The following is a 24,299-nucleotide window of genomic DNA, read 5'->3' as shown; positions in this document are numbered from 1 at the left end:
GGGTAAACGGTTAAATGCAGAAAGTAAATGCACAAAACATAACGGAAATATATTAAATAACCAGCCTCCGTATTAATTCCACAGTCCATGTACATCATGTGCTTATAACATTACATCTGACATGACTAACATGATCCTCCTTCGAAGAAAAGGTACACAATATATAATACCCGAAGGGGCGCGACACAACCGTCGCGACTCCAACTACCTACCCGTCGGCTAACTAACTGACCGCCGTAACTCATTATTACCGACAACAACATAAACATAATATGACAACATAACATAATGATTATTCCCGTCAACAACATTCAAATTTTCAATTTTAGTTTTATATTGACAACCTTATTTGAAAAAGTATAGTGTTTACTGTCCAGATCCTGATAGTGCGCCTGCCACACCACCACCTGATATACTTTCACACCCATCTTATTGTGACCTTGCCTCAGGGATAATGCTGCAGAAATCAACAACGATGCAGCCTAATCCTTCATTGGTTGAGATGGTTATGATTTAAGCTTCTTTCTTTTGGATGAAGCTTTGAAGACAAGAAGTAAGGTTTGGATCTCTACTACTATCTGTTCTCTTTATTCAGGACCCTTCTTGCCTTCCTGCACTTTTCATGGAAACAAGGGATCAGAACAAGGGTGGGAAGGAGGAAGTTCGGTTTAGGTTTGGTGTGCAATGGTTGTGGGTGACCACATTTTTGTGGTAGTTTAGAATGACTCCAAATGCTCCTTCCTTCAGGTGTATCAATGATATGTTTGCGAGGAAAACTATACACCCTCTCCTCTCCCATAACCTTATAGTTGAGTCTCTAAAGAGTCTATGGTCGGGTCTCGCCAAGAGCCTTTCCAACTCAATGCAGAATTTGCAGTAAAAGAAAACAGCAAGCATTTAAACTATTTGGAAGGGCTTCTGCACCAAATTCTAGTGAGTTCCGTAAATAGAAAGTTCCCTGATGCGTCTGGGTGTAGTTTTACAATTGAATTAAAGTACGGTAAGTCAAAGCTAGTCATAGGAAACATGATAACATCACAATACTTTTGTATGAAATTAGATAATTGTAAGCCATTACATTAGTCTTTCAAAATTCATTTTACACTTTTCTCATTATCTACCCTTTCTATTCAACTATAACCACGTGTTGTGTCATAAGCCTTGTCCCGCTTGTGTTAAATCAACAGTTACTGCTAAATAAAATAGCAGTGGTACCAGCCAAAATCTCGTTCTTCGTCATATCATGCTGAAAACATGTAAAAACCCATTTCCTCGGCCCAAATGGTTAACAACAATACAGAGGGTAGGAATCTGCATTACCCATAAGGAATCAAGAAGCCTTGAATTTGCCTAAAATACAAAATTCCATATCATAAAACAGGGCATAAATGGAATCAGGGTGCACTAACTGGTTCGAACATATAAAAGATTATTGATGAATAAAATCAAGACACATTAATGGTAGAGACTTATCAAAGCTCACAGACACAAGAAATTGCTGCAAATGTTCGGAAAAACTTGAATAACAAATTAAAGCCCACAAGGGACAAGATGGATTACACAGTGTTTTCCTGTTACGCAGGTTTGATTTTTCTTATCATGCTTCTCCATGGTTTATTCAAATATATGCAATTGTTGGTTTTTAAACCCTCTGGTAAAACAAGCAATCCTCGCCATTATATTACACCTTGGCAATCGTAGTAATCGATACATAGAGAAGCCCGTAAACGAAACAATTAAGTGTTAAAATGTGCACCCACATTAATTTCATGCTCTTCATCTACCAATCTTGCAGATACAACTAAATGCAAAAATTAAAAATTAAAAAATAATAACAATAAAGAACTAATGGTAATTCCTTTTTCATATTCTGGAGGACGAAAAGAACTTTTCAGACTCAGAGTACATACTGACCTGCTATAAATGGGCGAAACTTCAAACAGCAAAAGGATGACGAGAATGAAATGCAGATGCGCTGATTTAACAAAAAGGCGCGTTGTACAGTCTCCTTTAAAACCTCCACTTATGTAATACGTGCCAAAGTCTGACGGCGGCCCTTCGACTCTCTTATTTCACAAATGATTGATTATTTTATAGTTGGAGAAAGAATTTCAAGTTCTACAATTTTTAGTCTTTCCGAAAAAAATCTATTTTTTAATTGTAAAAATCGACTTTTAAATTGTAAATGAGGGGAGAAGGTTGCAGAAGTGTATTAGTATTTTTATTGGTAGAAGGATTATAATCCTGTATATATAAATTTCAGATTATTTTTTTAAGGTTAAAGATTTTATAATTCTGAAGAAGAAGAAGAAGAAAGAATTTTAACGTCCACGAGGCTAAGAATAGCCTATGGGACAATCTGATCAAGTTGAATCAATTTTTTAAGGTCTGATCTCTGCTTATTCAGGCTGATGATGAGAGCACCCATCTTCACGATATGCTCCTCGCTGAATAGGTTATACCATGTGCTGGCAGTTAGGAAATTGGCAAACTTCTCTCGGCTGACTTTAAGTGCTTCACACTCCAAGATAAAACGTTTTTCAGTTTCCACGCTCCCACTGACACAAAATGGGCAAACTCTTTCTTCCCAAATCTCTTTTGGCCTTTTCCACCGCCCGGTCTCACACCGAAGTTGGTGAGAGTTGGTTCTAAGCTGTGCGATTAGAATTTTAGCCTTCCATGATATATTAGCCCCTATATAGACTTTTTGAAGATGATCATAATTGGGGTTGAACTCATTAATATAGTATTGTTTCTTCCTTCCTAACCCAATACTCCAATTTTTCTTGTAAAACTTTTCCATAACGAAGACCTTCATCTCCTTGTTGTTTGTGGGGCATGAGTTCAAATAAATATCCCATTTTTTCAACCATTTGATGTTTTGTTTCATCCACGTCTTCTTCCTTTTGCACAAAGTGTCGTTGACAACAACCTTAGGCCATCTATCTTCTCCCATTTGCTCGATTCTTTTTAAATAGCTAATGAGACGCACCATAGCAGTTGCCTCAATAGGGGCAGTACCCGTTTCACTTAACATGATATCATATGGGACCGTGCTTTTAATTTTGAACTTGCTTGTGATCAAACGTTTTTGAATTCTCTCAATTTGCTTCCATTGAGAATCTAAGGTACTGCTGGCCCAAACTTCACAACCATATAGAATAACCGGCAACACCAAAAGCCTAAAAAGTGTTTGGATGGTTTTCCAATCCCAAAGTTCAGCCTCTCTGCCTCTATTTTGAAGTGCATAGAGTGCCCTCCAGCCGCCTAGAGTTCTCTTCTTTCTGCAACCTTCCCAACTAAGACTCTTGTTGAAATCAATTCCAAGGTATTTGTAATCTGCAACTTCTTCAAGAATGCTACCTTCAAAGTAAAACTTATGTTGCTCTTGTTTCCTTCTACTTGAGAAAACCATGATTTTCGTCTTGCTGATATTAACTTGCATTCCCACAATATTGCAAAAGCGCTCAAGGGCAAATAAGTGCTCTTGCAAACCAAGGGCGGAATTCGCAAGCAAAATGAGGTCATCAGTATAAAGGAGCAGCCTTATCACAAATTCACCCAATTGAATACCATCACCATTCTGCATGTTTAACCATTCTTCAAGTTTGTCAATGTATAAGCCAAACAAGGTAGGGGAAAGAGGACACCCTTGTTTGACACCAATATCACTCCTAAAACTAGTTGAAATGCCATCAGGAGTTCTGATTTTCACTTTAACCTCCTCATAAAGCCTATGAACAGTAGCCCTAAGATGAGTCGGGATACCAAGCTCTTCCATTCTGTGCCACAGTTTGTCATGTGGGACTGTGTCAAAAGCTTTTTTGAAATCAACAAAGCAACAGAAGACATCTTCCTTTTTCTCCCAAGTTTTTTCGATGATGTGTCTCAAAGTAATACCATGATCAACTGTGGAATGTTTAGGTCTAAAACCAACTTGGCCTTTTGCACGTTTATGATTTTCTTCTGCCCATTTGCTGATTCTGTTTTCTATCATGCTGCCAAATAACTTAGCAAACAAAGGATTGATCATTATAGTCCTATAGTTGGAGGGGTTATTGACATCTCCACTTTTGAAAAGAGGTATAGCAAGACTTGTAGTCCAATCTTTAAGAAACCCATGAGGAATGATGTTATTGAATATTTTTGCAATATGAGGGGCAAGGACTTTCATGCCCCACTTGGGAAACTCTGCTTGAAGTTCACCTAAGTCTTTAGCTTTACCAACACCCAATTTCTTAATACCCAATTCAATTTCTTGCACGGTGAAAAGATTAGTAGAAATGTTGACCAAGGGTGGGGGAGCCACCTCCAAATCATGTTCATAAAGTTGCCTAGCATAATCAAACCATTGAGTGGCTGTGATACTATTGTCAATCTGTTTCTTTTTTTATTGCAGCTCTTTCCAAAAAAGTTTGGGATTATATTTGCTAAGAAAAATTAACTCTTCCCTCCTAGTACACATAAAATCAGCTTTCTTTTTCTTTAAAATCTGTTTGTAAGCTTTGATGTGAGTCTCTTTATTATTTGGTTTTCTTAAACCTCTTCTAACAAATTTGCATTCCTCTTCAAACCAAGCATTCACCGGGAAACAATTTGTCTCAAATTTTTTGTTTTTTGTTCTTTTGCATTTTGAGAGGGCCACATGGATCAGATTTGTTAACTTATGACTGTTGAGATCATGAAATGTCTTTTTCTCTTATTTAAGAAGTCTCTCCAAAGCAACTTGGAAGATACAAGCATTTTCTTGCGTCAAAAGAATTTTGCCCTTTGAATGTTGTTGTAGGGAAGGTTGATTTTTTTCCACATAATACCTCTTTTCTGCCCAAACAATACTTAAATAGATCGGTTTGTGATCTGATTTGAGGTCCCATAAATGTTCACCAATCACCATATCTTCGATTTTTTCACATAGGCTATGCGAACAAACAACGTAGTCAACCACACTCGCCCCATTGTAAGTGTTGCAAGTGAAATTGCTGGAATTTGTCCATCTAATCAGACCATTACAGATAATTAAGTCAAACATGTCATAGAGAGTAAGCAACTCTTCCCCAAATTGGTTGCAATCATTGGTGTCTTCTAACACTCTCTCCCATTGATGATTTTCTTCTTCTAGGAGCCAAATAGGATTACAATCATCTTTACGGCTAAAGATGCAAGCCTGTTCACTTGCAATTCTAGCATTGAAATCCCCCACAAGGAGGACCTCGCCAAGCTGAGAGAACACATCAATATCTTTTTTTAGGGCAGCAAAGGGGTCTTTGCTGTCAAGATCACATTTCTTGTAAGTTTTGGAGACCTGCGGAGCAAAATAACATGCTGCAATCCTAATAAAATTGTAATTTTCTGAGATCTTAAACCATAAAAACTATTTATTGGAGTCCTCTTTTTCAAGTTGAATGAGACGCCCTTCTTTTTCTTTCACTAACACCAATATCCCACCATGACCCTTGTCATTGCTAGCTGCTTTGTTCCACACTGTCATTTTTGAATAACCTTCGAACGTGGGAGTTTTACAACCTTCGTGTTCATGAGTCTCAACAAGACAAATAACATCTCTACCTTCCGCAATAGGCCCTAACCCAGGCCCACGTCTCCAACGGTAGCCTCTACAGTTCCAACAAACTAGACTCAAAGAGGCTTGGGTAGATCTTGATTACTATTTGTCTTGGGATGCAAGACTCGGTGCTAAGTCTTCATCTCTATGTGGCTGAAAGGTTTTTGTTGCAATGTACCCAGCTCCATTTGTTGTTGTTGTTTTGCTACTCTCTTATTGCTCTGTCCTATTTTGGGGACCAAAATATGCAATTACTGCTTTGCCATTGAACAACCACGCTCTTTTTCCTTCATCTCTAGCTGCCCTAATCTTTGCCATTTCGGCCCTTCTTTCTTCTAGTTGTCTCATAGTTAGATCTTCATCTGAGAAAAAATGAGTACCCTTTAGAAGTTGCTTCTTACTTAACAAATTTTGCTTGTCGCGAACACTTGGTAAGATAACCTTTATAGGCCTATTTTTTCCCATCACATAATTTGCCAACTCTCCAAGATTTAGTGATTTGCCCTTGCCAAAGTAGCATATCTCTTAAGAAGTCTCTTGCAAGGTCAAGAGTGTGTTCATTTTTCCCATAATCCCTCACTCCCTTGATGATTACATTTGTTGCTCTTCTTTGCCTTTCTTTGAGCTCTTTATCTTGTGTTTCGTCTACCCGAAATTTTTTTCCTTACCCATGTTTGTAGTCTCTTTGCTGATGTTGGCCCAAGTTTTGGTAACTTCTGAGAAACTGCTTTTACCTTCTATGCTTTCTGCCTTCTTATTTAGGCGTGTTTGATCCAAAGATTCCTCCATCCCACCATGGAATGCCTTGGCATTAAGCCCCTCACTATGTGTTGCTACTGAAACCTTTTAAATTCGCCATTCATCTTTCACATTTTGCCATCCATCCTTCATGTTTTGCCACTCAGATTTCCCAACAGCAAGCGCATCCTACAGAAATGATATTTGTTCTTTTAATGCTTTATTGTTGTCTGCTAGGGACTTATAAGCTGCTGTCAACACCTGTATTTTAATCTCTTTTTGTTGTTCTTTAGCCTCGAAAGCCTCCAATCTCCTTTTGGCATTTAATAGTTCTTGCACATATAATTCAGATGACCAAGTTAGAGGAGTGGAAATAGGGCTATAAATGTTAGAGTCGCTAGGGTCGCTGCTGTGAAAGGGCATGTAATTCCCTCTACCTAACCAAGGGGATTTCTTGGTGTGACCTTTGCAACTGAGACTCTGATTACTGTTCTTATGATATTGTTTTTTTCTCTCCTGTGCATATCTTAACCGAGCACGTCTACGTTTCAAGATACCCCTAAACTGTTTGGCATTAACCGAGATCCATTTACCAATTTTAGTAGTTGAGGCAATTTTCACTTGCCCCAAGTGATTTGTTTCAAAAAGTTCTGGAAGTTCAAGAATACTCTCTGAAATTGGAGGAGTTTGTTTTTCCATTGCCAGGAAAGAGATAGAAAAGGCAGCAAAAACAATTCAGAAAAGACAAAGAAGAATCTAACCTGATGGGATGCAGTCCAAATGGGACCCAGAACCAACACAACCTTGTACAAATCCCACCAAATGATCAGAGCCGACAAAAGCCCTTATTTGCGTGCTTGTACCGGTCCCACAAAGCCTCTGTTGCATTCACGTGACCTGCTTATACCTGCTCCCTGCATATTCCGCGTAGACTTGCACTCTGCGTATTGCATAAAAGGTATAAAAGGTATTGTTTGTTTGGATATTCCCGTCAATCTGCCCTCTTTGCGTATTCTCGCGACCTGCGTATTCCTGCACCTGCTTTTAGTAAAAGTGAATTGTGGATAAATATTTTTTATTAGGCGGGCAGTTTCCATTATGTTGACACCATCCTAGAAAATTCAACCTAAATGCCAAGCTTTTAATATCATAAAAGATATTAATATCAATTTCAAAATATATAGTTGTAAGAAAAATTTAATATATTTTTTTAATATCATAAAAGATTTGAATTTGGCATGTTTAGATGCCTACAACAATGGTTTTGTAATAACTTCAGCAAAGAAAAATTCAATACATCAAATTTGTTATATCAAATTTATGATATATTGGTGTGTATATATTATTGTGGATTAAAAAAATTTTAACTAATGTTCAATTTTTTTTTTTTGAATAAAGATTTTATAATTGTGAAAACAATTTCAAATGAATAGTTATAAGAAAAATTCAATACATTTTTTATATCATAGAAAAATTCAGCATCATTTAGATATTGACGATAATGGTTCAAAGAAAAATTCAATACGTCGAATTTGTTATATCAAACTTGAAAGAAAAGGCTTTCTATAAGAAGTTTATAACGATGAGAGTTTTATTTTTCAATCATAAAAGAAAAAAGGGAAGACAATCAACAAATCAACAAGCTTTTGAATAAGGATGCGGATTGGAGCAGGATCATCAGAGCTAAATACCTGGGTAATGGGGACTTTTCCTCTATTCTGAAAGAGGAGGACCTCCCCAGGGGTTCCAAAATTTGGAACAAGATCTTGAGCCCATGGTATGAGGTGGCTTATTGGAAATGGAAGGAATATTATCTTCTGGGAGGATTACTGGTTGGGAAAGAAGTCCCTTGCTTCTTCCCCCTCCCTTAGAAGGCTCAAGGATGCTGCCAAAAGCTTCTTTGGAGAAAGGGTTAGTGATTATTTCAGCAACAACACTTGGAGGGATTTGGAGGATTGTTGCATTGATCATCCCTTCCTCCTCCCGGTTGCTAGAGAGCTCCAGAAGCTTTTGGCTGGTACGTTCCTCCCCCTTTTTCCTAGGGAAGATAGATTCTTTTGGAAGTGGGACCCTTCTAGGGACTTCTCTGTCAGAACTGCCTACAACAGCTTGCTAAGAGAACTTGATTACACCTCTATCTAGAAAGAGGTCTGAAATCCCCAACTCATTCCCAAGGTTAATTTCTTTTGGTGGACTGCTCTCCTCAACAAAATTTTGACCCAAGACAATTTGGTCAAGTGGGGATTCCAATTCCCTAATAGATGCATCCTCTGCAAAAATGATGAGGAAAGTCCTGCTCATCTCTTCCTCCATTGTGCCTTTGCTCGGGAGCTCTAGGGGATGGTCTACAACAAGCTCAATATCTGTTAGATTATGAATGACAATTTGTTAAGTTTGTCCTAGGAGTTTTAGGGCCCCTCTTCCAACCCCCTTATCCAACAACTGTGGAAGCAAATCCCCCCTCATGTGAGCTGGAGTATCTAGAAGGAAAGGAATGACGGGATATTCAGAGACAAAGAGGCCTCTATGGAAACTATGTTTGCTTGATTCCTTAAGTTGATTCTTGAGAATATCTTTGTTTCTAAAACCCGACTGGTCTCCAAGCCCCCCTCTACCTGGGCCTGGGAAATTGCTAGATGTTGGAACATCCCCCCCTCATTCTCTCTTGTTGACTACCCTAAGAGACTCCTAAGGCAAAGCACGGTTTGGTCCCCTCCAGCTACACATTTCAAACTCAATTTTAATGGGGCTGCCAGGGGGGTCTGGCTGTTGGTGGAGGGGTTATCATAATCCATTTGGGGGCCCTTGTTGTTGCTTATGCGGGTAACCTAAATGGGCATTCCTCCAATCAGGCTGAAGATATGGCCTTAACCTAGGGAATTCATCTCGCCCTCACCATGGGAATCAGGATTATGGACATTAAGGGTGACTCCAAGCTCATCATTGATGTTGTCAAAGGACAGAATAGGATTAATTGGACCATTGAGGGAACCATTAGGGACACCTTGAGGCTCATCTTCAGGCTTGATTCATTTAAAATTATGCATGTCTACAGGGAAGGCAACAGAGTGGCGGATGCCATGGCAGCCATTGGCCTAAATCTTTCAAGATTGAGATGTTGGAGGAGCCATAATTCTAAAAGCATTGACCAATAGGCATGAAGAATTAAAATATATTTACGTTTTCCCTAATACTTTTATTATTTTATATTTATTTTAAATCTACAAATTTCTTTTATCTATAATTCTATTGAACAATGGTAGTGTACAATCAGTCATATTACAATGATATCAATCTTGAATTGTTTTGTCAAATTTTTTATGCATTTTCAAACTACCATTGAAATTATACTAATATGTGGACAATAGTACTACTCTTCTCAAATAGCGCTAAATAATTTGCAACAATCATAAGTGGAGTGATTTGTTTTTCAATACTAATAATTTTAAACTAATGCATTCAAGAATATCTTTTATAATATAGTATAATATAATATTATTATACTATCATAGTTTTAATTTATGAATAAAAAAATATAAAATAATGGTGGAGGAGAGTAAAAGGCACAAAATTACTTGGAATCGCAAAAAGCAGAATTTCAACGTTCACAAGACAATTTCAAAAGTAAAGGCAAAAATAATAATACATCAAAATCAGACTCTCCCGTTTTAGAAGATGGTGATTTGTAGATCATTGATGTTTCGAATGAAATAAGTGAAGACATTGATTTCTTAGATGATTTAGCTATGATTTGCAGAGTCATTGGACCTAGATTTGACAGAGCCAAAATTCAAGAATGGATCAAGGAAACTTGGAAGACTCCACATATTGTAAAAATACTGCCAAAGGGTTACTTTACGGTTGTATTTGCATCAAAAGAGGATCGACAAAAATTTTTGCTAGGGGGCAATTGGTCAATTGAATTGAAACCCATGTATATCCAAAAATGACCTTGCAACTTTAATCTGTTGAACATCAATCCATATGACAAGCCAATATGGATCTGTTTAAACAATTTACCTCTAGAATATTGGATGGAGGAAGCGCTAGAAATTGGCAAAACTCTGCGAACCTTAACAGACATAGATGCGAGTATAGCCCAAGGGAATTCATACCTATATTCTAGGCACCAAATTGCGGCTATTTGGAAGATCCCTCAAAAAATTAAATTGTGGGTTCGCAAAGAAGACTGGGTTCAATGGATTGAAATTGAGGAGAAATCTTGTTGCGTCTGCTATAGTAGAAGAAACCATGCCACCAACACCAGTAAGCTACCTAAAATAGACAAAAAGGTTTGGCATCCGAAAATTACTCTAGAGGTCGAAAAGAATAAAGTGGGATTATCAAACAAACAACCTGAATCGAACCTTGGCCTCTCAAATAACTCTTCGGGAAAGATTGGAGCAATCAATCCTTTAGAGCAACCTGAATTCAAAAATCACAAGGATGATGATGTCCAGGCAAATAAAGGGTTAGATGATATTATGGACAATGAATCATACAAATCAGATTCAGAAGAAGAATTGGGAATCACCGACACCAGATGCATTAGCTATTCGGTGGTTACATTATTGGGCAGAGGTAAAGGTTCTAAGGGCAGGAAAACCAACAAATAGAAAAGAGAGGAGGAGGAGGCAAAGAAGGGTTTACTTGGTGTTGCAGATTTCCTAAATAGAAAAAGCACCGAGGGGGTCAATGGCTCCCTTGGGAAACATTGAAGTTAACATCGTGGAATGTCAGGGGTTAGGTGGCCCCTGACAAATGTAGGATGGTGAAACACCATCTGATTAATATTGCAAGTGATATTATTTTGCTCCAAGAAACCAAATGCAACAAATTGGAGGGGGGGAGATTAGTGAAATACTACAGAGGATGGAATGGCATTTTTCAGGCTATAGATGGACATGCTAGACGATTGGGTATTCTTTGGAAAGATAACTCTATCAATGCAATGCAGTTTGTCAAAAATATGAACTGGATGTCTTGCTTGATTCGTAGTAGAATGAACAAAACCGAATTTGTCTTGTGGAATATTTATGGGCCTACTCAATCTTCTTAGAAAAACACGATATGGAAGGAGGTTTATCAGAGCATTAATGCCTACTACAAAAAGAACTTCATAGTCGGAGGAGATTTCAATGCAATCCTCGACCTCACAGAAAAAAGTGGGGGATCCAAGAGAGTTACCAAGGACATGCTTGACTTCAGAAACTTTGTTCAAAGGATTGAGGCTATTGACTGCACTCCTACAAAAGGATGGTTCACATGGACTAACAGAAGAATGGGTTTTACTAATATAGCGGAGCGGTTGGACAAATTCTTGATTGGTACTCAATAGGCTATGGACAACATTCTGGTGAAGGCATCTACACTCCCTTACTGTGTATCTAATCACTTTGTGGTGCAGCTTGAGATTGGATCGGAAATCAATTGGGGAGGAGGTTACTTTAAATAATTCAAAAATATGTGGTGGAGGGATGCTTTGCTCAAGAATAATCTAGGCATTTGTTGGAAAGTAGTTAGCTTTGTAAAAGTTACACCAAGCTATCTCTTCTCCAAAAAAGTATCCTATCTAAAAAACAAGTTAAGTTTATGGAACAAAGAAATTTTTAAGAACATTTTTTAGGAGAAAGACAGAATTGGGGCTGAGCTGGAAGTTTTGAATAAGAAAATTATTGATGTCGAAATGAATAAAGAAGATTACTTCTGGGAAAAAGAGTTAAAATATAATCTTGCAGAAGTTATAATTAAAAAAGAAATATATTAGAGGGATAAAGCTAGAGAGTTATGGATCAAGGAGGGGGATACAAACGTGAAATTCTTCCATGCTTTTGTGAAGGCCAGGAAAGCAAAAAATCAAATTAGTGAAATATCAGATGGAGCAGGGATCACTATTGGCAAGGCAGACATTGAATACAATGAAAGTTTATTGATTTTTAACAGTGAAGATGTTATGCAAGATACGATTCAATTTATAAAAAAAATTGCTTGATGCCACCCCGAGACTTGTCTCTGAGGAAGACAACAAAATTGTTGGATTTTGCCAAGATCAAGAGCTCAATGAAATGTACAAAATAGAGACACAATATAGGACAAGAATAAACTGTATTCTCATCAATAGAAATGATCAATAATAATGATTCAATTGTTCAATAGTTATTCAATAGTTGTTTACAATGTAGATGAGCCTGCTTATATAGGCAAGGCTAGGGATATGTATGAGCACACAAATATGACATGTGGCTCAATAAGAAACAAGGGTAGGTAGGAAATAGGTGTGGGTAGGTAGGAGAAATAATATAATATTCCACATGAGGTGGATCACCCACCGAAGGTGGAATTATCACTCCACAATAAGTGGATATGATAGTGTAATAACAAGATCAACACCAAAAAAGGTGGAATTTCTCCTACACACACTATCCCAATGTGGCACAAACACCCAAGTGTCTCATATCCAAACTACTATGAAATGCATTTCCTAAGTAAACTTAAGTAAGTGTAATAATATCCATGGTGAATAATTATTTACACCAACAAAAATGCTCCTGAAGCCTTTCTCCAAGGAAGAAATTAGATATGTTGTTTTTTGGCCTTCACCCTAGGAAAGCATCGAGCCCTGACGGATTCCCTGCAAGCTTTAATCATAGTTATTGCGATTTCTTAAAAGAGGACATACTTAAGGTGGTCGAGGAAGCTCGTCGTAAGGGAAATTTTGTCAGAGAAATTAATCATATGGTTCTTGTGATCATTTTAAAGAAGTGTGAGCAAAATGTTGGATGATTTTCAACCCATTGCATTATGCAATACCCTAAACAAAATTGTTACCAAAGCATTTGCCAATAGACTGAAGAAAGTGATGCCTCATCCCAATTCTGCAGAGCAGAATAGGTTCACCCTAGGTAGGGAGATTGTTGACAGTATAATCCTCACTTCCAAAATGATTCACTCAATTGTGTTTGAAGGAAAGAAGGCAATGATGATAAAACTCGACATAGCTAAGGCCTACGACAGAGTAAGACGGGGGTTCTTGTTTGACATTCTGGAGAAGCTTGGTTTTGACTTGAAATAGATTTAGATCATGAATTTTTGCATTAGTACCCCCCAATTTTTTATTGCAATAAATGGTGCTCTATTCAGTTTCTTCAATAGCAAAAATGGCATGAGGTAGGGTAACCCAATTTCGTCATTTCTCTTTATCATTATGGCAAATGTTCTTAGCAGATATATCTCCATGCTCAGAATGAGCAATGTATGGAAAGGGATCTCAATGTTATTATGAGGATCCGGTAACTACTGAGAGGGGGGGTGAATCAATAGTTAAACAAATCTGCAATACTTTCAAAACACTTCAAAAACCAGTACCGGTAACTACTCAAATAGTCCCTTAAACTAATTTATCAAACCACTCACATAAGTGTTCATCAACATGCAAATAAAGTAACGATATCAAATCTACACATGAACAATGCATAACCACATGAACACAATGATTTTTCATGTGGAATCCCAAATGGGAAAAACCACGGTGGGAATTAGCACCCACAAAATATTTGCACTCTTTTGGAATGTGCCTGGTTAAAGGCCTAGCCCGGTTAGGGGCTTTACAATATGCCTGGTTAAGAGAAAACCCTATTAGGAGTCACTCGGTTAAGGGATTTTACCTTAGCCCTGTTATGAATAACCTTGTTAGTGGATTTTAAACTCAAGCTAATGAGCCACCCAATGAAGGGATTTACAAATAAGACCTGTTAGGATCTACCCAGTTAAGGGATTTCAATATTGTTGTAACTGTTAGGGAACAACAAGACAAATGATCTAATCACGACATTTCCTTGCTTGCTAGTACAGGTCCTTTTCAGCTCAACTCTGCTATACACATGCAGACACTCAATCTGGTTCAGTACACTCTTCTTCTCAAATCACCGACACAAAATCTCTTCTCAAACTCGACCTAAATACAGTTTTCAACTAGGTCGGTTACAAAACCCTAACAAAATTCAAAATACATTGAATTTACATTAAGAGTGGCAAAACAGTCCGCCAAAATACATTACAGATCGTTACAATAAATTTCAAGACAATTTACACCATTGAATAATCACCGCACATCGATTTGATAAGCAATCAAACCCTTGTCAAATTTTTAATAAGCACTTTGTTGTTTCCCAATAAATCTGATCCTTGTACGCGCTCAAACACCATCTTATCATTACATGTGGTTTTTGACACGTCATCACTAAGATATGAACATGATAAGATCTACTGCCAAACCAAAAATCATTACCGGTTAAAGACTGGTATACATTCTTCTTCATAGAGTTTATGACAGTAAATCATAACTCTCTCAATATACTGGATTTGTTGATGTGGTTGCTATCACAAACTCATGCCAATGTCATAAACATATTTTCCACACCACAACATCTAACTCTTCACCAACCATCTATATCGGTGTCTTGATCATCACACTGTTCTTGCTTACCAGTATACTGCAACTTAGCAGTTTTGTTGTCTAACACATTCTTCTACTGGTTAGGCTTTACCGATAGGCCTAGATGACTTAGATGACTCAACAAACATGGTTGCCATCAATAAAAACACAAATAAAGTCACCAAACAACTTACAACTATTATCAACATCATCTAGCCAACAATCACTTTATCAACTTTACCAACTTTACCGGTTATACCAACAATATCTTTACCGGTTATCTTCTCATCTCATCAACATCTCCATATGTCAATAATCTCCTCATTATTGTCTTCATCGGATAAGCCAACAATATGCCAATACTCAATACACGAGGATCTAGAGCCTGTATCTCATGTGCATTTTGCGGATGACACTACCTTGTTCGGAGAAGCTTCTTTGAGGGAAGATATGGTAATCAAAGAGACCATGCATTTATACGCGAAAGCAGTAGGGTAGAACATCAATGATAGGAAGACAGAGATCTTCTTCTTCAACACAAAGAAGGCTATTGAGAATAAAATCTCAAGACTATTGGGTTGGCCAATTGGGGATCTCCTGACAAAATACCTAGGGGTCCCAATGTTCTCTAGGACTACAAAAACTGAATTATGGGAAGATTTAATAGCCAAATATAGACAAAAAAAATTATTTATGGAAACACAAATGGCTGTCACTTCCAGGTAGGATTCAACTTGTCAAATTTGTCCTGACAGCTATGCCTATATATGCTATGTCTTGCTTCAAATCAACCACCAAAGCAATACATGCTTTGGAAAGCTTTTTCAAGAGATTCTTATGGGAGGGTGCCAAAGAAGTCAAGAAGATCTCATTAATAAGTCAGGATATTGTTTGCAAGTTTAAGGAGTAAGGTGGAGCAGGTTTGAGATTCATGGAGAAGCAAAATATTGCTTTGGGAATTGCTAAGATCATCTAGAAAATGTACAGAAACCCTGATAAGTTATGGTGTCAAATCATGCAAAAGAAGTACTTGGATTGTGATGATTATGCTATAATCCTTACCTCTATGTGCGCTTATGGAGGTTTCACGGTGTGGAAATTCATGAAGGAACCTAGATTCGTCATTACAGATCATTTGACATGGAAGATCTGCAATGGAAGGAGGGGCAAATTTTGGAGAGATTCTTGGGACGGTCTACAGAGCATAGAGAATATGTTTGAGAGGCAAGATTGGATCTCCAAGGTAGAATTGGCCTTTGGTGTGTATGTAGCTAATTACCTTATTGAGTCTCATCCTGTGAGTGGTATCTATGGTTGGATCCCTATTTAGAACAAGAACTCGTTAGTAGAAGATCAAAGTAAATTAATTAAAATTATGCAACATAGACGGGTAACACTTAAAAGTGAAGAAGATGAAATTATTTGGTGTGTTGCGCGATCAGGAGAATATAGTGCCAAGCTTGGATATAAAATACAATCCATTGAACAAGATAGGAAGGATTGACCTATGAGGCTTTGTTGGGATGAGCTAGTTGCTCTGAGGGCAGGAGCCTTTTTGTGGATGATGCTTCATGACAGGTGTACACACCTAAAATTATCATGTCTAATTAAATAAATATCTTTTATTTATTTAATTATTTTATCCTAAGCCTTCTATGAATTAAATAAATCTTTATCTATTTAATTAATTCATTAGTCCTCTTATAAGCTTGTCCTCATTTAAATAAATGCTTTTATTTATTTAAATTGTCCTTTTCCTAAATTAAATAAATATTGTATTTATTTAATTGATCCCACTTCCTCTATTAATTAAATAAATCTTTATTTATTTAATTAATTCATTGGCCTTTTCCACCCATGACACATGTCATTCATCTCTTAATTCTTCTCTTACCTACCCTCTTTATCATTTTATTATTTCCTCTACCTACCCTTTAATCCTAGCCGACCATTTACCTTTACACCTTTTAATCATATCCATCAATTTCCTAAAGTGTCTTCTACATAAGAGAATACTTTCCTTCACTATCAACCCTAATTGTCTAATTACTTAATCGATCTTATGAAATCAAGCCTTTTTGCAACCAAACTATCAACCACATTTCCGTTCTTTGTTGAGGTCTTGTGCACATATAAAATCTAAGAGCAAATATATCAAACAAGATCAATGGAGATAGGAACAAATGGAGATTGAAACCCTACTAGACATGTGAATGGTATATTTGGTTTATTTTGTTTATTTACATGGTCTTAGATATCTTCATTTGTGTATGGTGGATTGATTTCATTGTTAGGCTAGGGTTTTGTGGTTATATCCTTCTTAGTCTTTCAATATTATTGTTTTTCACTATCCATTTTCACCATATACATTTTGGTACACCCAGTGGGACCCTTGTCCCTTTTATTTTGACATTTTGTTTGTAGATTTTGTGTTTTTAAACGTTACAAGTTCAACATTGCGACGATTTTGCATTTTTTTGCGTCTACGACGGATTTGACCACGTCTAGGACTGTTATTTTTACATTTTTTATTTTCTTTTGTTTTTGTAGATCTAACATTCTAAAATTGCATCTACATGACATATGATCATGTTTTTCTTTTCTTTTCACATATGTGTTGCATATTGTTGTGTTTTTGTTTTTTTGCAAGGTTTTTGCTCGGTTTTGCAGTTGCAGGTTTTTGGAATCGCGTCTGTGAGCTATATTGTTGCATCTATGTCCAGATATTGCGTATGTGTAGGTTTCTATCATGTCTGTGTTTTGTTGTCTGTTTTGTAGGTCTCAGATATGGAAATCGCATCTTTATTCTATCGTTTTATGCCTGTGATCTATTTTTGTGTTTGCGTCTATGTTTTCAATTTTGTATTTTCATTTTCATTTAGGGTTTTTAGATTTGATTTTGGGACTAACCTCTTTTGATCCGACTAACGAAGTTGTGTAGCTGTTTAAAAAGGAGAAAAATGTCTTATCGGAGGCCCCTATTTCATGAAGTCTTTTGGATCTTAAAATTTACCTAACTTGTGTGCTTGCAGGAGGGGTATCATTTAAAAAACTACTAACTGTAGACACCTAAAATTGTCCAGTCTAATTAAATAAATATTTTATTTATTTAATTATCTAAGCTTAATTCTTCTATTAATTAAATAAATCTTTATTTATTTCATTAATTCATTTATCCTCTTCTAGCCTTATTTCTCATTTAAATAAATACATTTATTTATTTAAATTATCCTTTTCCTAAATTAAATAAATATCTTATTTATTTAATTGATCCCACTTCTTCTATTAATTATATAAATCTTTTTTTTTTTTAATTAATTCGTTAACCTTTTCCACATATGACACATGTCATTCATCTCTTAATTCATACACTACCTACCCCTTTCATTATTTTATTATTTCTTTTACTTACCCTCTAATCATAGCCGACCTCCTTTTACACCTCTCAATCTTATCCCTCCATTTCATATAGTGTCTTCTATATAAGAAGATGCTTCTTTTATTATCAACCCTAATCAATCACCCTAACTACTTGATCAATTGACTACTTGGCATATGCGATCCTACTTGCAACCACATTCCGTTCTTTGTTGAGCTCTTGTGCACATAAAATCTGAGAGCAAATATATCAAGCAAGATCAATGGAGATAGGAAGAATGGAGATCAAAACCCTATTAGACATGTGATGGTATAATCTTTGTGATTTCATTTGATTTGTATTGTCTTAGGTAATCTTCATATGTTATGGTGGATCTTTGTTGTTGTTAGGCTAGGATTTTGTGGTTGAATTTATTTAGCCTTTCAATATCGTTATTATTGTTGTATCCATTTTCACCATATACATTTTTGCACGCCCGGTGGGACATGGATTTTTGTTAGATCTATGTTTTTTTTGTAGATTTTTCTAACCCTATATTGTTGTTTTGTAAAACAATTTGGAGAATAATCTTGTGCGGCTAGGGTTTTGGACACAAAATCAAGATCTTGGAGACATTCGATCATATCTCACAAACGGCTAGGAAATTTCACACCAAATTATTTTTGCAGGTTGAAGAAAGTATCAGGAGCTCTCAATCCAAAATACAGAATTTTTGGAGCACATTTTCATTTTCTATGAATTTTTTATGATTTTTCATTAAAAATTAATTTTGAGAGCAAATGAGAGAATTTTTTGGATTTTCTTACATTTTTTGAATTTTCTCATAATTATACATAGGATCTGTTCTTTGTGATTTTAATTTTGATGCAAAATATTTCTTTAAAAATCGGATCTTTAAAAATTAGGGTTTTTCCTTATTTTGATCGGATCTCACAAACGGCTTTGAATTTTGGCATCAAATTTTTTGTACAGATTAGAAAACGTATTAGAAGGATTCAATAAAAATTTCAGATTTTTTGGATCAATTGTTAAATTTATATGAATTTTTTATGATTTTTCATAAAAAAAAATAATTTTGAGAGCAAATTAGCGATTTTTTTGGATTTTCTTACATTTTTTGAAATATCTCAGAATTATACACAGGATCTATTGTTTGTGATTTTAAATTTGATGCAAAATCATTCCTCAAAAATCAGATCTTTGAAAATTAGGGTTTTGCATTATTTTACTCATATCTCACAAACTGCTTAGATTTGTTGCAGAAATTTTTTTATGCAGGTTTGGAAGACCATCAAGAATTTCCAATAAAAATTTCAGATTTTTTGGATTGATTTTGCATTTTATATGAATTTTTTATGATTTTTCATAAAAAAATAATTTTTGGAGCAAATTAGCAAATTTTTTGGATTTTCTTACATTTCTGGAAATCTATTGAAATTTTACAGGTGGTTGTTTTTTTATGATGAATCAGATTTTTGAATTGGTCAACAAAACGCATTGTTGAAGGCCCCTATTTCACAAAGTCTTTTGGATCTAAAATTTACCTAACTTGTGTGCTTGCAGGAAGGGGTGATCATTTGAAACAATCCAAAGTACTAATAAATCTTTGTTGCAGGTCCTTGGCAAGGGTTTTTGGATTTTTATTGTGTGTCTTGTTTTCATAGACTAGCAAACACTTCAATTGGTGCACTAAAATTGAATCATTGTCTTTTGTGTCTTGAGCAATAGGCTCTTTTTGTTTAATCTTTAGAGGGCCTGTCTTCCCGTGTGGTCATTAAGACTACTAGTGAGAAGAGAACGACCCAAGTGGTAGCGAGAAAAACCCACCTCTTCCAAACCACTATAAACAACTGTATTCATGGTGAAAACTATGGATAACGTGTCCTGATTAGTTCATACCGACACTATGTCTCCCCATAAACCCATTTGATCAAATTTATTTGATCAGTTGTAGGGCGTAACCCCTACCGGCTGGGAGCCTTCTGTATTTACAGAGCTGAAAGTGCCACATGTATGGCCACATGAGCGGATGCCCTTACTAGCACCTTTTTGTTTTAGATGCCCAAATCCTTCTAGTTGTTGGGGCAGGAGGTCCGACCTCTGGTAGCGGCCCACACACATACGGTTCTTAGTAGAGATACAAAGTTCGCCACGGGGAGTTTTCATGGAGACTGATGCTTGGCTGACCCCAGAAGTGAGTGCCAAGGGTGGAGCCAGTGAGGTCAAGCATCTAAGTATCTGCTCTGAATAGCGTAGCCTTGGGGGTAAAACCCCATGTGGGATCAACAACTATTGTCTTGGCCAGCCATAAGAATTGTGCTTGACTTATTTTAAACATTCAAGACCAAACAACAAAACATTGTGTCTTTTGTGTCTTCAAGTGTATGCAAAACAATTTTACATGAAACAAAACACTTTTTTTTGGAGTCATTTTGAGTCTAGACACTTGCAAACATTGAGTCCTCATCAACATTGTGTCCTCTTGTCACAAAAAATAGTCAAACATTCAGATTTGGTCACAACCAACAACTTCACAAATTGGAAAAATTTTACAGTCTAGCAAACAAGAGCAATCAGTTTCAGAATTTTTGAGCTTCCTAGGTTGTTTCTCCAGGTTTTCATCTAGCATTCAACCTGTCTTTGGGTCTCACAAAGTCCATCATTGCTTTACATCTTGCATTAAATTTACATTTGTCTAAACTTGAGTCAAAAGGTCACTTGCTTGTCCTCATCATACTTTGTCAACACACTACATACAACAACATTTTGCTAAGTGGTCCCTCATCAAGGTCTATCACCTTTGGGTCTCATTTGGTCTTACTTAAAGTCAAGGTCAACTTACCTCATCAAGAGAAACTATCATCTCTTTGGAAGTCACACCTACTCTACTACATACATACTTGGTCTTATACTTTGGACATTGCAAGTACACTTCAGATTCATTTACATTCCATCCAACCCTTGGTCTTCCATACTCTTTCCATTTTCATCTAATCTCACACATCTCGGTCAATACCTAGTTCATGGTTGAAACCCGTCTTCAAAAATCTAGGAGAGAAACTAAAGAGGCTCAAGAGTCCGCAAACATGAGTTCTTATGAGTATGACAATGATATCTTTTTCAATTCTGATCATACTACATTACCTGACATGGATGCCTATAGAAACATTCCAAATGTTGAGAACATGGACACTACAAACAACAATGATACACACAATGATGATATGGACAACTTTTCAGTACATTCAGCAGATGTGGAAGAATCCATTATGGATCCCCGTTTGAATCAATTGGTTGAGGAAAAAATGAGGAGGGATAGACAATACTTCTTACAAATGATGGCACAAAGTGGAGCCAAGATACCTCATGATTTTGACATGTCTCAAATAATGGAAAATCGACCTTTGCAACAACCTCACTCCAACATGGATCAAAGGAGGCCTAATAGTGGAGGCAATAGAAGACCACATCTTGTGCCTAAATCACCATCATCTTTGTTTAAAAAACCAGAGGTCCCACATACACATGGTCAAGCATATGATACTCACCTTGGCAGACCATTATGGAAGTCTTATGCAGAGAAATATGCTCAATCACATATCAATGCTAAGGATCAACCACCAAAGCAATTGGATATTCAAAGGCATGCTCAAAATTTGGACACAAGGAAACCCCGTGTCAAATTTGGGGGCAACACATTAGAACATGACATGCCTGTAGAGTATGGTATACATGGACAAAATAGATATTTCATTCCTCAACATGAATCTATACCAAGTGGTCCATATATGCAACATCATTATAGACCTCCTCCATATGAACATGTGTATGATCAATATCATCCATATATGCAACATGCTCCTCCTCCAATTGGTGCCTCAAGCATAGGGTATGGTCCAAGAAGTCGATCTCCACCTAAGAACAATTTGGAGCAACGAATCAGGGACTTACAAAAGAAAATGGAGGACATAAATACACCGAAGCCAACATACACAATGAGAGACATATGTCCTTATCCATTTGACGAGAGCATTCCAATGCCTCCTTTTCCTACACACTTTGTGACGCCTAAGTTTGATAAATATAGAGGAAAAGGGGATCCTAAGGCACACATAAGACATTTTTTCATAGCTTGCATTGAGATAGCAGCAGAAGAGACATATTTGATGAGATTATTCCCACAGAGCCTAGGCGATCAAGCTATGGAATGGTTCTCCCAACTTCCACCTGGAATTAACTCATGGGGTGACTTAGCAGAGGCATTTATTCAACATTTCTCCTACAATATAGAGACAGACATATTAGTCACTACTTTGTGCAACACCAAGCAAAAAGAGGGAGAGTCTTTTGCATCATTTTTACAAAGATGGAGGAATCTAGCCAGCAGATGCTCTTTTGAAATTCCACAAAAACAAATGGTAGAAATGTTCACCCAAAATGTTAACAAAGAGATTGGTTATGACTTAAGGAAAGCTTGTTTGTCCACCTTCAAGGACGTCATTGAAAAAGGCTTAGCGACAGAAAAGGTCCTAATTGAACAAGGAGTCATTAAGATATTCAAGGAAAATAAAGATGACTTTAAAGGAAAAGACAAGCCAAGATTTTGGAATAAAAACAAGAACACAGTCAATGATGGTGTTGTTGATGCCAATACAGTGCGACCCAAATTCATTTTTTCTGGATCAAATCAGGTGAATACTCAAACAACTTCTAAATCACGAAGGAAGTACACTCCATTGGGAGAACCACTTGAGTTAGTTTTCAAAAAGCTAGTGGCAAACAAGGTAATCACTATTCCAAATTTTCCTCCATATGAACCAAAGGTTAAACCAAATTGGTGGAATGATGATGAATATTGTGAATTTCATAAGAGCAAGGGTCATAAGACAGGAAATTGTCATCGACTGAAGAACATCATACAAGATCTCATTGATAGAGGTGACATTGAGATTGAGGGACACTCATCCAATCAAGAACATGAGATGTTTAAAGAACCATTCCCAAAGCATGACAAGGGAAAAGCTAAAGCCACAGATGACCAAACCAACTATACCAGAGGAACCTATAACTATGATTCAACTATCAATCACATTTCAATGGACAATTACGTCTCTACCATTATCATCAAGGACAAAAACCCTGAGAATTCTACCCGGAGACCCAAGATTGTCCTAAAAGGTGTTGGATCTTCTTCCGAACCCACCTCTGAATGTAATGTCACAACCCGTCGAGGTAAATTCACTTTGCAAGGTGCTCCAGCTAAAAACACCACTTCCTCGTCAACCAAACCTGAGTATGATCTTATAGAATAGTTAGGGAAGACACCCGCGCTCATCTTCATCCTTGAGCTATTACGCATATCCCCCACACATAAAGCTATTCTTGACAAAACCTTGAGAGACACTGTCATTCCTACTGATCTGAACGTGGACCAGTTTCAAGCCATGATGGGATACCTTTCCATTCCACACTCTCTTACATTCACAGAAGCCGCTGACGCCTCCGTAAGTCAGCCACATAATGCACCACTACACATTGAAGCCTTCATACACAAACATCAAATAAAACGAGTCCTAATAGATGGAGGAGCAGGTCTAAACATTTGTGCATTGAGCACAATTAAACAATTGGGATATTCTGATAAAGCTATGAATTCTACAAATCAAATCACCATCAAGGCATATGATGATGAAGAGCGTTCGTCCAAGGGCACAGTCACCTTACCTCTCAAAGTTGGGCTAGTTACGAAGGATGTGGTGTGTCAAGTCCTAGACCTGGATCTCGCATACAACATATTGCTAGGACGTCCTTGGATTCATGAAATGAGCGCAGTCCCATCTACATATCATCGATGTATCAAGTTCCCTCACAATGGAGTTGAAGTGACCATCAAAGCGGATCCAAATCCATTCATATATTGCAACAATCTACAACCTAGATCAGAAATAACAATTCTAACCAATCGAGAGGCTATTCCTTCATTAGCATATGCGGATCCAGAATCCTTGAAAGCTTCTACATCAAAACAAGAAGAGCTAAAAGAAAAATTTAAGATTAAAGACATGGGATGTGGTGAGTATATCTTTCATGTTGATCAACTTCCACTATCTGCTAAGGTATTCAGTCAACAGGAACAACCTACAAACATTTTGCAATGCCAAGGAATTGGGTGTGAACTACCTAGTGTT

At 36.8% G+C, this 24,299-nt stretch overlaps 1 protein-coding gene across 3 annotated transcripts in view; it reads right to left on the bottom strand.

The window, feature by feature from the left end:
• LOC131078677 (uncharacterized) overlaps positions 1 to 2,074 on the bottom strand; it is a 257,382-nt gene extending 255,308 nt beyond the window's left edge. The window contains exon 1 of one of the 3 annotated variants that reach the window (XM_058016430.2): positions 1,915 to 2,074. The gene's annotated coding sequence lies outside the window, so the exon portion shown is untranslated. Of the gene's footprint in view, positions 1 to 1,560; positions 1,584 to 1,914 lie in introns of those variants that run through there. The other 2 variants (XM_058016428.2, XM_058016429.2) reach the window with 2 other exon arrangements.
• Between the last annotated feature and the right edge of the window lie 22,225 nt (positions 2,075 to 24,299).

The sequence above is a fragment of the Cryptomeria japonica genome, chromosome 2, assembly GCF_030272615.1.
Source record: "Cryptomeria japonica chromosome 2, Sugi_1.0, whole genome shotgun sequence".
NCBI classification, from domain to species: Eukaryota; Viridiplantae; Streptophyta; class Pinopsida; order Cupressales; family Cupressaceae; genus Cryptomeria; species Cryptomeria japonica.
This window is presented reverse-complemented; position numbering and strand designations above follow the sequence as displayed.